At 46.3% G+C, this 11,626-nt stretch overlaps 1 long non-coding RNA gene across 2 annotated transcripts in view; it reads right to left on the minus strand.

Moving 5' to 3' along the window:
- The window catches only part of LOC102378736, a 32,985-nt gene that overhangs the window by 16,098 nt on the left and 5,261 nt on the right, over positions 1-11,626 (minus strand). The window contains exon 3 of one of the 2 annotated variants that reach the window (XR_325142.2): positions 518-1,268. The exons of the other annotated variant lie outside the window; for it this stretch is intronic. This is a non-coding gene — a long non-coding RNA (uncharacterized LOC102378736). Of the gene's footprint in view, positions 1-517; positions 1,269-11,626 lie in introns of those variants that run through there. 2 annotated transcript variants of the gene reach the window in all.

Here is an 11,626-nt window from a genome sequence, read left to right on the forward strand (position 1 = left end):
GTCACACAGGAAGTCAATCACCCTTCAATTGGTCACAGGCTGGTACGTCTGGCATCATCTCATCAGAGAGCAGAGGTTCAACAACACGAATAGCACTCCCGAGCCTCGCAAAATTTAGACCGTCAGGGAGATGCAAAATTTCGTGTCCTTTAAAACACAATCAGTAATGGGAGAAGAGAGGCCAGGCATTTAAGAAGTACCGGGATCTTTAAGATGTGGAACAAAAAGTTGTATAACTTCTTACACACAGCCCCACCAACACTTCCTGACAGGAAAACTAGTGGGTACCGACAGGGCTGAGACATCAGTGCCAAAACCTGTACGGTCTTGAGATAACACTGAGATTGTAGAACAATTTTATAAAGGACCGATTCAAAATTACCAGTCTCATACAATGAAAAAAATCACATCAGCCTCCTGCCTGCTTTCCGCCCCGACAAATCGTGAGATTGACTAAAAAGCATCAAACGTAAAAAGCATAATTTTTTTTTTTAATTGACTTGATTTATGAGCCTGAGGTTCACATTTACAAACTTTTCTCCACAACCCTAAAGGCTAGAAACATACTTTTGTTTTAATGGCAACAGAGATTCTTAAATAACCTGATTCCAGGAGCTGGGGTTTTAAGGGGACCCCCCCCCCAAAAAAAAACACTTTAAAGGCATTTCAAATTAAGCATCTGGCAATACTCCCAACTAAAGAATAATAATTTGCATCTCAGGTTTCAGCCATGGAGGCATTATGCCAATTCAAAGGCATTTAAGGAGGGCCTGGCTGGGCAGCTAAATCAACTTTGAGGATCCGGATCCAAAAGATTTTAGAAATAATAAAAAGGAGTTTCATCCTCACAACCCCTCAGGATTTTTAGATTCTCATTTTACAGATGTGGGGACAATGTGGCACTGAGGTTTTGACCCAAAATCTCTTTAAAGAAATATTAGTACCTCTTCTTCCCCACCCTGCAGGGTCGTTTCTACATGCAGAGTAGGAGTGCCTCCCTTCTCAGCTCCATTGTTTTAGGCAACTTTTCTTCTGGAGTCTAAATGTTGTTTGCAGCAACGCCCTTTGCTCCCCACCTCCACTACCATGAGTCATAAGCAGGGGTTGTTCAGCATCTGGAGTATGCATCTCTCTCAGCCGAGTTACAGACTTGCACAGCCGCCTTATCTTCTATATGCAGGAATCATTAGACGAGGGCATGAGATGCAGCTATCAGTGCCTGCGGCTGGTAATGGTGACTGTAGTTACCATAACATTATCAAAGTTATCTGGGGGAGAAGACAAAAATCATAGAGAAAGGATGGTTGGAAGGGACCTCAGGTCACATTTAGTCCGCCCCCCTGCTCAAAGCAGGACCAACCTGAACTAGATCAGCCCACCCAAGGCTGTCAAGCTAGACCTTAAAAACCTCCAAGGATGGAGTCCACCACCTCTCTAGGTAACACGTTCCAGTGCTTCTCCACCCTCCTAGTGAGAAAGCTTTTCCTAATATCCAACTTAAACTTCCCTTGCTGCAACTTGAGACCGCTGCTACTTGCTCGGTCATCTGCCCTCAGAGAACAGTGCAGCTCCATCCGCTTTCAAACCCCCCTTCAGGCAGCTGAAGGCTGCTATTAAATCCCCTCCCAGTCTTCTCTTCTCAAACCTAAATAAGTCCAGTTCCTTCAGCCATGTCCCCCAGTCCCCTAACCATTTTTCTTGCCCTCCGCTGGACTGTCTCCAACTTGTCCACATCCTTTCTGTAGCGGGGGGCCCAAAACTGGACACAGTACTCCAGATGTGGCCTCACCAGTGCAGAATAGAGGGGAATAATTACTTCCCTTGACCTGCCGGCAATGGTCCTACATCCTGCGCTGTTGCCTTTATTCTACACACCCACCTGGGTAGGTCAGGGCACTGGCAACCAATTCTTAGATGTTTCTTCTCTCAATCATTGGTTTGTGTCTGATTTTGCTGTTGCAGCTAAAAGCTGTCCTTGCCAGAGGCCCATTTGGAAAAAGTGTTGAAAAGCCTTACTCCCTGTCCAAATGGGTGAAAACCTATTTACAGAAAATGACAATGCCAGTGGCATGAGCCAGTCTCTGCTCTAGTAGCTCTAAACTTCCCTCTTGCCCTGGCATCAAATATGCTTCCAGTGCCAGCTGGACTGGTTAGGTAAGTTGGCCTCATTCACGTGGATGGAGCAGAGTTGGCCGACTCGCACATCCCAGAGAGCAGCATGCTGGTTGGAGGTGTGAGAGATGCAAGGTCAAATCCCTGCTCAATCTTGTCAAGTCATTTAGGCCCAGATCCTCAAAAGTATTCACGCGCCCAACTTCCCATTGCTTTCGGTGGGAGTTAGGCATGCCTTGGAGGACCTCACGTCTTTGTGCCTCCATTCCCCATCTGTAGGAAGGAGTTAGCATTTAGCAACACATCCCTAGACCCACGAAGGCATTAATAATGACTGAGGCACTCCTCAGGTGGCACAGCAGTGCGGGCCACACCAACACCCATGACAACTCCAGTTCCAAGTGGTGGATCTTTTCCTCGTGTCCCAGTCCCTTTTTATTCACTATTTGTGAACTTTGATGCAAGTGAGTTTGCATTGCATGCATGCTTGGCAGTGGCTGGTCTTTACTGGAAACCCTGCATTTGCCACCCACTTTCATTTTGAACCCCTCTTCACCAAGTCAGTCTTTGGGAAGCTGAGCCCAAGTGATTTACCCAACGCCACCCAATGATGGACTCGTTGGCAAGGCCAACAGGGTGAGTCAGGAGGACTGTCTCTCTGTTGTAGTTACTACATCAAACTGGCACTCGCCTCAGTAGTGTAGACAATAGTAGTATGGTCATCTCAATGTGTTATTCTCTCAGCACCCAATGCAGTATTCCTGGCTTTTTTTAAATAGTCTTTTTCTTTTTAATATATTGACACAGAGAAGTGTTTGGACAACTGCTTACAGAAAGCACTCCTATCCCTGGGCTAAGCAGCCTTTAGCACAGTGGGGGGGAACCAGACCTCAATTGACAATCCTAGGTACCATCATAGCATAAATAACTATAATAAGAATTGAATGCAATTTAATAACCAAAATAGCATGCTTTTAACCTCAGAACGGAGGTGCGCTGATGGAACCGAATGCAAAGAACAGCCCCTGCTTCTCCTTTTCCTTCCCATGGTGCATTCACACCAAAACATTAAACTAAGTTAAGCAGTTTTCAATTAAAATTACACAAACTTTACTCAGAGTAGAAGCAGTATCTTTTATTAGACCAACTAGATTTTTGCAAAAAAAAAGTCTTTACTAACTTTGTAGGGAGAGTCCCCAGCATTGCATAGACTGGGACTCTGAAGCCTTGAAGCAAAGTGGATTTTTCCTGTGGTTGTACTTTGGGTCATTAATCATTTAGTAACAAATCTGAGGGTATTTGGGACTTCACAACTGTTTTTATATTGCACTGCATGGTTATTCAGAATTTCAGGGGGCAAAAATTCAGTTTTCAGCTTTATGGCACCCACACCATACGGTGATGACAACTTTTAATTAGTTATTAAGCTAAAGTTTTACCAGCTCTACGTTCATAAAAAAGCTCCTAGGAAAAACACTTTCTTAAAAAAAAAATTGAATGAAAGAGGATATTTTTATTTAAAAAGGGTCATCAAAAATAGTTGTTCTACATTTTTTGTTGATTTAGGCTTTCCCCCGTTCCTTCACTTTTTTAGTTTCTGCAAATATCCCCCCTTCTTCCGATTGCAGAAAAGCAGCAACAATCAAAAACCAAAACAGAGACTATGCTGGCAAAGCATTTTTTTTTTTTTTAAATCAAGAAACAGAATGAAAATTATAATTTCATTCTGAAAAAATCTCATTGCAAAATTTAATTGAAAGTGCACTAGGTAAGAACGTCTGATTTTTGCAACTGAGTCATAACGTAACGAACAGTAGCGTGTTGAGCATTTCCTAAAGCTAGCGATAATCTTTTCCTTTTGTAAGAAAGAACTAAGAAATCCAAACCCTTTTGTTAAGAGAGAGTCCTGATAAGATCTTGCTGCTGCTTACTCAGTCTTGCACAGGAAAAGATTAGACGCTTTTAAAGCCCGGGTTTAATTTCATAATGGAATATTATAAAATTGGCAGAATTACAGGGAATGTGAAAGAAAACCAAATTCTGTTCCAGAAGAGAAATGAGCAGCAGTGGCCATTATGGATGGACAATCTGGCTTCTAAAAATGTGCCCATTTCTAAGACTTCAAATTCTTTCCTTTAATGCTTCTGCAGTGGCAGAGTGTTTATTTATATTATACAGGAACCAGGAGACCCAGACAGACGAGCTCCATATATATATATATACATACATACATATATATACATATATATACACATACACACACACACACACACTTGCATCAGTTTAGTTAAGTCCATTTAGTTAAACCAATGCAAAGAACCGTGTGGATGCTCTGATTTCCCTTTGAAGTGCAGCTACTTTCCCATGTAGGCAAGACCTTAGCAGGATACAAACCCTGGTGCAAATGGCTTACAATAAGCAGACAAAGGAAAGCGAGATCAAGGGCCCCAAACTCAATGAGGGATCAGATCCAGATTGGCAAACAGGACTTGCACAGCATTTAGGTGCCTGAAACACAAGATGCAACCCTGAATACTTCCACTCCAGCAGCCCCAGAACTCTTGACTTGCTTAAATTCATTGGGGACCTACATTTTGCATTGCTAAAGAGCCTAAACATAAGTGGCCCTGCAAGCCCTCTTGTCCGAGCTAGGAGTCTGGTTGCCGAGATGCGACAATCAAGACATGAGGTGCAGAAGCACCTGCCTATGTCCCCAGATTAGTCCAAACCACTAGGTGCTCTCCCAACACTTAAATCACTGCCCGGGAAGCAGGAGACTTGGATTCTAGGCCCTCTTCCTCTTGGAGGGATTCAAAACCACATGCATGACCTGCCCAGGCGAGGACCCTAACCACCTGGCTGCAGAACAGAGTGGGGCCGGCACCATGCTCCAATGCTTTGCACACGACCAGGGTTTTCCTTTCCCAACCAGGTTTAATGATAGGTGCTCTGCAGAACGCATACATAGCATCACCTCAAAAGCAGCTTGCAGCATCCACGTTAGATGCGACACCAGGACTCGCCGTAGCAGGGAGCAAAGGCACCTCATTTGAGGCATATGGAGGTTTTGCTGATTATTGTAATAACTGGACATCTTCCAGGGGAACAAGAGACAGAGGGAGTGGAAAAAATGAAGAGTCTGAGGGAGGAAATGTCAAAGGAGAGAGGATAAGTTTATACAGCCCCCACAGCAGTGGTTCTCCACTGGGGATGCCACAGTGCCCTGGGGTCCCATGAGATCCCATTAGGGGTGCTGTGCCACTTGGCCAGCTAGTCTGACAGCACTTATGGCTGCTTATTCCTCTCATACTCTCCAGGCTGGCAGGAAGGACCACAAGGGTGGTCCCCAGCATGCAAGATCCCACAGGGGCAGCCTCAGCCACAGGTATCCTCATCTCCCCCAAGGTACAGACCAGGGCTGAGGAGGGGAAAGACGGTGGAAAGACTAGGGTATGGCAAGGCGAGGTCCTGCCCCTGCCACCCTTTCGTGTCACCAACTAGATTAGTGATTATCAACTTTTTTTAGCCTCAAGGTGCTCCTCTGCATCTTTTTTGAATATTTGCAAAAAACTCAGAAAAGTTCTGGAGGGGGTGCCTTGAGGCTAAAAAAAAGTGAGAACCACTGCCCTAGGGTAACTGGGCCTGCCTTGGCTACAGTCCTCAGGTGCCAGCAAATATAAAAAGCTAAAATCAATCAACATCATCATCATATGGCATTGTCCAGGCACCATCAGGAAGATGCCAAGCAGGGACTCTAGCTTCACTGCAAAAAGTGAAGACAACCAGGTGCTACAAAGTGAGTGCCGACTGCGAGGCAGCAAAATTGGCTGTGCAGCTGTGGAAGCCTTAAGAGCACTAGACGGGGAATGAGCCATCCCATACCTTCAAGAAGTTGCACTCATGGATGGTGAGGATTCCCAAAAAGGTCTTGTGAGCAAACACAGCCTGTCGTGTACTATACACGTGCTAGCACATAATGCACTCAGGATGTCAGTGCTATTTAGTTTTAAAAGACAAGAAAAAAATAGAAGGTGGGCCCTCCTGTGTGAAGAGTACAGCTTAAGGAGTCACGAGTCTTGGCTTACATTCCTGGCTTTGCCACTAACTTATGTTAAAAATCGGGTGCAGGATGGTTTGCAGAGCAGATTGAATTAGTAGGGCATGACATTAGGAAGAAGAACAGAGTTCTGCTCTCATTATGATCAGATAGAGCAGTGTTTCTCAACTTTTTAAGTAACCCTTAACTTCTGAAAATTTTAAGAAGTATCCCAACACTCAATTTTCCAGGGGATTTTATATCTACAGACTGTGCGCCATAGGTTGGAAGAAGGGCTGTGTATATAAGGCCGTGATATGACAGATGTCTGATCTGGTGTGGGTAGGGTTGCCACCTTTTACCCCAGGGGTGCACAACTCAAGTATGTATCTGGGCTAGAGGTGATGTTGGCCAAAGCTAGGAGAGCTGAACCCAGTGCTGCACACCAAATTATTACTGGGGAATTTGAAGCGCCATGCAATGCGCGGTGCACTAATTTTTTTGCCATAGTTGAGAGAAGGAAGGGGCAAGAGAGAGAGAGAGAGAGAGAGAGAGAGAAGAATTAAAGATGAGAAAGTATTGGGGTACCCACATATATACCACAGGTTGAGAAACTATGAGATAGATCAGGGAAACTAGGACTCCTGGGTTCGTCTGAAATGTATGCCCCACACCATGTAGGTAGGGTGGCCATCATAGAGGAGAGTCCGGCTGTCCTCTATTGATATGAAACTGGACGCCTTTATGTCCTCTATTTTTCTCTTGAAAATTTTTCTCCTGAAAAAGTAGAGGACAAAAGCATTGGGTTTCATATCAATAGAGGACAGAGTAGCAGAAAACCAGGATGTCCTCTATGATGGCCACCCTACATGTAGGCCAGGCAAAATGACTTTGGTGCTCCCTTGTGGCCTTACGCTTTAGCGAAAAGCACAGAGGCAGAGGACAAACTGGGCAGCAGGGTTGGTATTTTTGGCAACCTGAAGGCAAGGACAAGTTTAATCTATGGCAATGGACTTCATGGACAAGAGTGGGATTTGGAGAATGGAGCATATGGTTGGGCTGTTTAGCAAGGAAGCCCATGTTGGACACCGAGATGATACTGGGATGACAGAAGTAGTAGCAGTAGAGGTCGTGCAAAGTAATCAGGGCATGGAAAAGTGTTGTGTCTGTCAAAATGGAGATGACACGCCCTTCAGGAAAAGGGGTAAGATTTGCACACAGCTTTGCTGGGTAAGTTAAAGGGTATGGTATAACTGAAGGCATCCTGACACTCCGAGTCTGGGTGATAGGGAAGATGCTGGCTGTGGTCACACAAGCAGGGTGTGGAGAGTGGAGAAAATTTGAGTGGAAATGTGTAGCTCAGCTTTGGCCGGTTGAAGCTGCGAGTGTGAGAGATTTCAAGATGAAGTGAGAAAGGCGGCAATGGGAGGCTGGGCAAGAGTACGGCAGAGACTCATAAACCTACCTCCCCAGAGGTAACGGCTCACTGCGACTGCGGCACCCCTTTTCAAACTTTGAATCGCATCATCTCCGAATGCCCTCTCCGTGCACGCAATGAAACGCTATTGGATTTGTGCAATACGACACCCGAGGCTGCAAAACGCGGACAGTTTGTGCTCTGTGATCAATGTATCATATGCAAAATAAAAAATAACCAGAGGTAGCAAGGAAGTGTAGTGAGGAGAGAGGGTGTTAGAGGGAGAAGAAAGGGAGCCAAGTCCGTCCTGTTGGATGCACCTAGGAGATAGGGAGTGGAAAGGAGGGGTACCACCAAGAAAGGCACTGTAGGGAGCAGATCGGGAGGCAGGAGAGCTGGGAAGGGACAGTCACCAAGGGCCAGGGAGAGCTAAGGAGGGAAGAGGAGCTAAGACAATCAAATGCAGCCAAGAGCTCTCAGACCCCGAATGAATGGCAGCCTCCCTATTTGGCCCATCTTTCCTTACTATGGGTTTCTGCTGCCACCACTGCTGCAGCTCCTCCATGCAAGCCGGGGCAGGGCTCCAGCAGCTCCCAGCTGTTATCCATCCTGCCATCTATGCTAAGGGATAAATGAGACAGTGCTTTAAAATGCCACCAGCTTCCTAAGCCCAAGCACTCAGGACACTGCTGCTACGAAGGGCAGCATTGCAAGCAAACGTCACCCCAACCAGCGACCACATCTGCACCCAGCACAGCTCTGGACCAACCACGCCAGGAGCAGCGCCTTTCATTCTGCACGCTTTGCTAGGAAAGGGCCGGATGGTCCGAGGGCCTTTCCACCCCATCTCTCCTTTCTTTATTTCAATGATCCTAACTACCTCTGGGACTAACCTCCAGCAACCACGTATAACCACTTCCTCTCTTCACCTGTCACCACAAGCTATATTGGGTTACAGATGTGAAAACTCAAGGTGTTAAACTCAAGAGAGTTTCATTAAAGCATAACAGGAGGCCTACATCTTGTTCAGCCGTTTGAGACCTTGTGTCGTTTGGGGGGTTGGGAGGACGAGGGGGCGGCCTGTGTCTTGGTCCAGCTTAACTGGCGTGACAGGAAGCAAGCCCAGAGCAGCGCGAACTTGAAAAAGTGGTGCCCCCCCCTCCCCGTTAACACAAATGACGCCTTTTTGCAAGGCTCCCTCTATGTTCTTGTGTCGCAGTGTGGTTAACGTGTATTTGTTTCCTCTCTCTCGGGCCGGGGAGGGGGGGCCGTGTTAAGTCACTTGGACACACAACCACAGCACCTCTCACACCACTTGTCACTTGGTGAGCTTTCCATTTGCGAGCAAGAAAACCTCCTTCAGACTTCTCTGTGGCTTTGGGTGGCTCTTTCTTCTCTTTTGGCAGCCAGAAGATAGTATTATGGACTCTGCCAAGACGATGCAAATTGCTTTGCTGCAGTCTCCTGGTGCCTGAAAGGGACTGTTTTGCTTCCCTGGGGAGGTCAGCTGTTTAATTCAATGAGCTCTCTAAACCTCCAGCTCTGGGCACTGCAGATTAAACGCGGCCTCCAGCCCAGTTTCTCACCAGGCTCCGTACATACATCTCATTCACATCACTTCTGCCCTAAGCACGGGGCCACAAGTGACACCTCCACCATACCATATTCTCCGTCTTTTATCAACGGGGCCCAAAGCCGTTTAACAAAGGTTAATGAAGTCTCTAAAATCCAAAGGACAGAGAGAAAACAAAATAACTGTACAAGCCCATGCCATGGATGGGTGGCAAGACTCAAATAGAAGCCAGCTCTGGTTTGATCATGCTGTCATTCAATGTCACGACAGGACTCGTATCCATCTCATCAACACACCTGCTCTCCATGTGCCCGTAAGCAAAGCTTTGCTAGCCGGGCGCCTGGACGGTTCACAAGTTTGGCCTTTTGTGGACCAAAGCGCGGAGCAACCTTTAAAGATGAACCTTCACGGGGAGTGCCGTCCCAACCACATCCTCATAACCCAAGTCAAATGCACTGGCAGCAATCCAGGATTTATTAAGATCCTGATCTGAGCCTTACTAAAGTGACCAGGAGTTCTCCCACTCCCAAACAACTCCATTACCCTTTGGGGTATGCCTGAAGACCCCTAAATTTGGGGATGTATTTGCTGTGGCAGCAGCTTGTTCTTTACCTGGAGCCACTGGGCCCACATCTGGTTAAGTCAGTGGGTCCCTGTTGACTTGAAGCTTCCCCACTTCATAGACAGTGAAGATCTGGGGCCAACGTCTTATTTGTAGCATCTCAGTCACTTCCGTAGGATTTAATTGTGATATGACTTAGAGGTGCCCATCACCAGAGATTCTGGGGGCTCAACTTGAGACGGCTTAAAAGGGGCTTGATTTTGCCCCCATTAGTCAGGGGCTCAGCATTTGTGTACACAAGAGTTGGCATGCTCATGCAATGCCCCACGATTGTGTGCACACGGTCTCAAAAGTAATACATGAGTTTGGATCGTATACTGGGCGTCCAGCTTGAAAATGTTTTTGATTTCTACGGTGCCGAGAACCTGCCTTCCCATAGCCAGGCTCGGTGCCTGGATCTCAGATCTGGCACCAAAACATGGGAGACACCCAAACCTCTAGTCACTTTAAAAATGCCTTTTTTAGGAGGAAGTGTTAAGGCATGATGCCAGAGATGGAGAGAGAGAAGAAGGCCCTCCCCTGGGAGGAGTGGGTCCTGGCTTTCTGTCCCTATTTTCTGGCTTATTTCTGTTACTCAGAGACTTTCTAGTGTACAGTGTATAAACAGTCTTGGAAGCAGAAACTAAAACCCATTTCCCAGGTTAAGACTCTAACCTCTAGACTACACAACCAGGCTCCCTTTGGCCGACTATGAAGCTGGTATTCCTGGCACTATACATGTGCAACTTCCCCAGGAAACTAGAGGGTGCTCTCCCAATGCAAGGCTGGCAATTAGGACAGATGGCCAGAAAGGTCATGGTTGTGGGTTTGAATCTTTGCAGGCTGAGCAGAGTATAGCATCCAGATCTCCCACTTCCTGGGTTGGCGCTTTAAAATCACTAGGAAGTCGTGCAAAATTCAGGCATCGCCTCCTCTTCCTGCTGCGCTGTTTGAATGACAGCAGCCGGGGATGCCATGCCTTGAGCTGACCTCAATGCTGGTGTGGGGTATAAAGACACCCAACAGATCTAGTCTCTTTGGGGAGCATCGATGTCCCCCCCAATTCCATTCTGAATCACTATGGATCAGAGGCAGGAGTCAAATACCAAGCTGGCCAGATAGGGGTGCTTCTGCTTCCACACATATCCCGAGATGTTTTGGCCTGAAAAGCAGCACTGAATGAATTCAGGTGCTATAAAGGGGCTTGGTGGCTACTGGAGCAGAGTGGACGAGTCACTTTTAAAACATTTTATTGTACCTACGCTCCATCTAGTCATCCTATCCAGACATGGCCTTTAGCGAGTAGATACCAGCACTGCCCTTCCTCACAGAGGTTTTGGGAGGACAAACATGCCAGAGAGCAAGGTGCTCAGACCCCAGGGCAGTGAGGTCCAGGGAAGCACCAAAAAAAAATGGCTTGCCAAGTTTTAGGTGCAAAGGTTTGGTGCATGTTTTCATCAAAGGTTTAGGAGCGTTCTTATTTTAGCCAAGCTCATTCGCCCACCCAAATAGTGTATGTGGAAAGAGGGTTTAACATTTAAAATCAAAGATAAGCTTTATTTTATTCTAGAGAGTTACTGCCATCTGAACATGTTTGCTTGAGGTCTGCAAGTTGTCAAACCTCCCCTCCTCCTCCTCCTGTTTAGCCCACTTGAAAAAAAAAAAAAAAAGTGTACAAAGTATGAGTAAAGCTACATGCGAGAAATGAAAGATTGTGGTCTTCAGAAGAACTGATATCATAAAACCAACTCAATGATAAACTGTTTAGTGTATGTAACACTTCGCGTACTGTGTTTAGTAGATCATATTTGCAGGAGAAAGTAGTGTCGCTCTCTTTCTTTTTTACACATAAACCTAAAAGGGGGGGGGGGGGGGGGTTTGAAAAAA

This window comes from Alligator sinensis, unplaced genomic scaffold, assembly GCF_000455745.1.
Source record: "Alligator sinensis unplaced genomic scaffold, ASM45574v1 scaffold1457_1, whole genome shotgun sequence".
In the NCBI taxonomy this organism is placed as follows: Eukaryota; Metazoa; Chordata; order Crocodylia; family Alligatoridae; genus Alligator; species Alligator sinensis.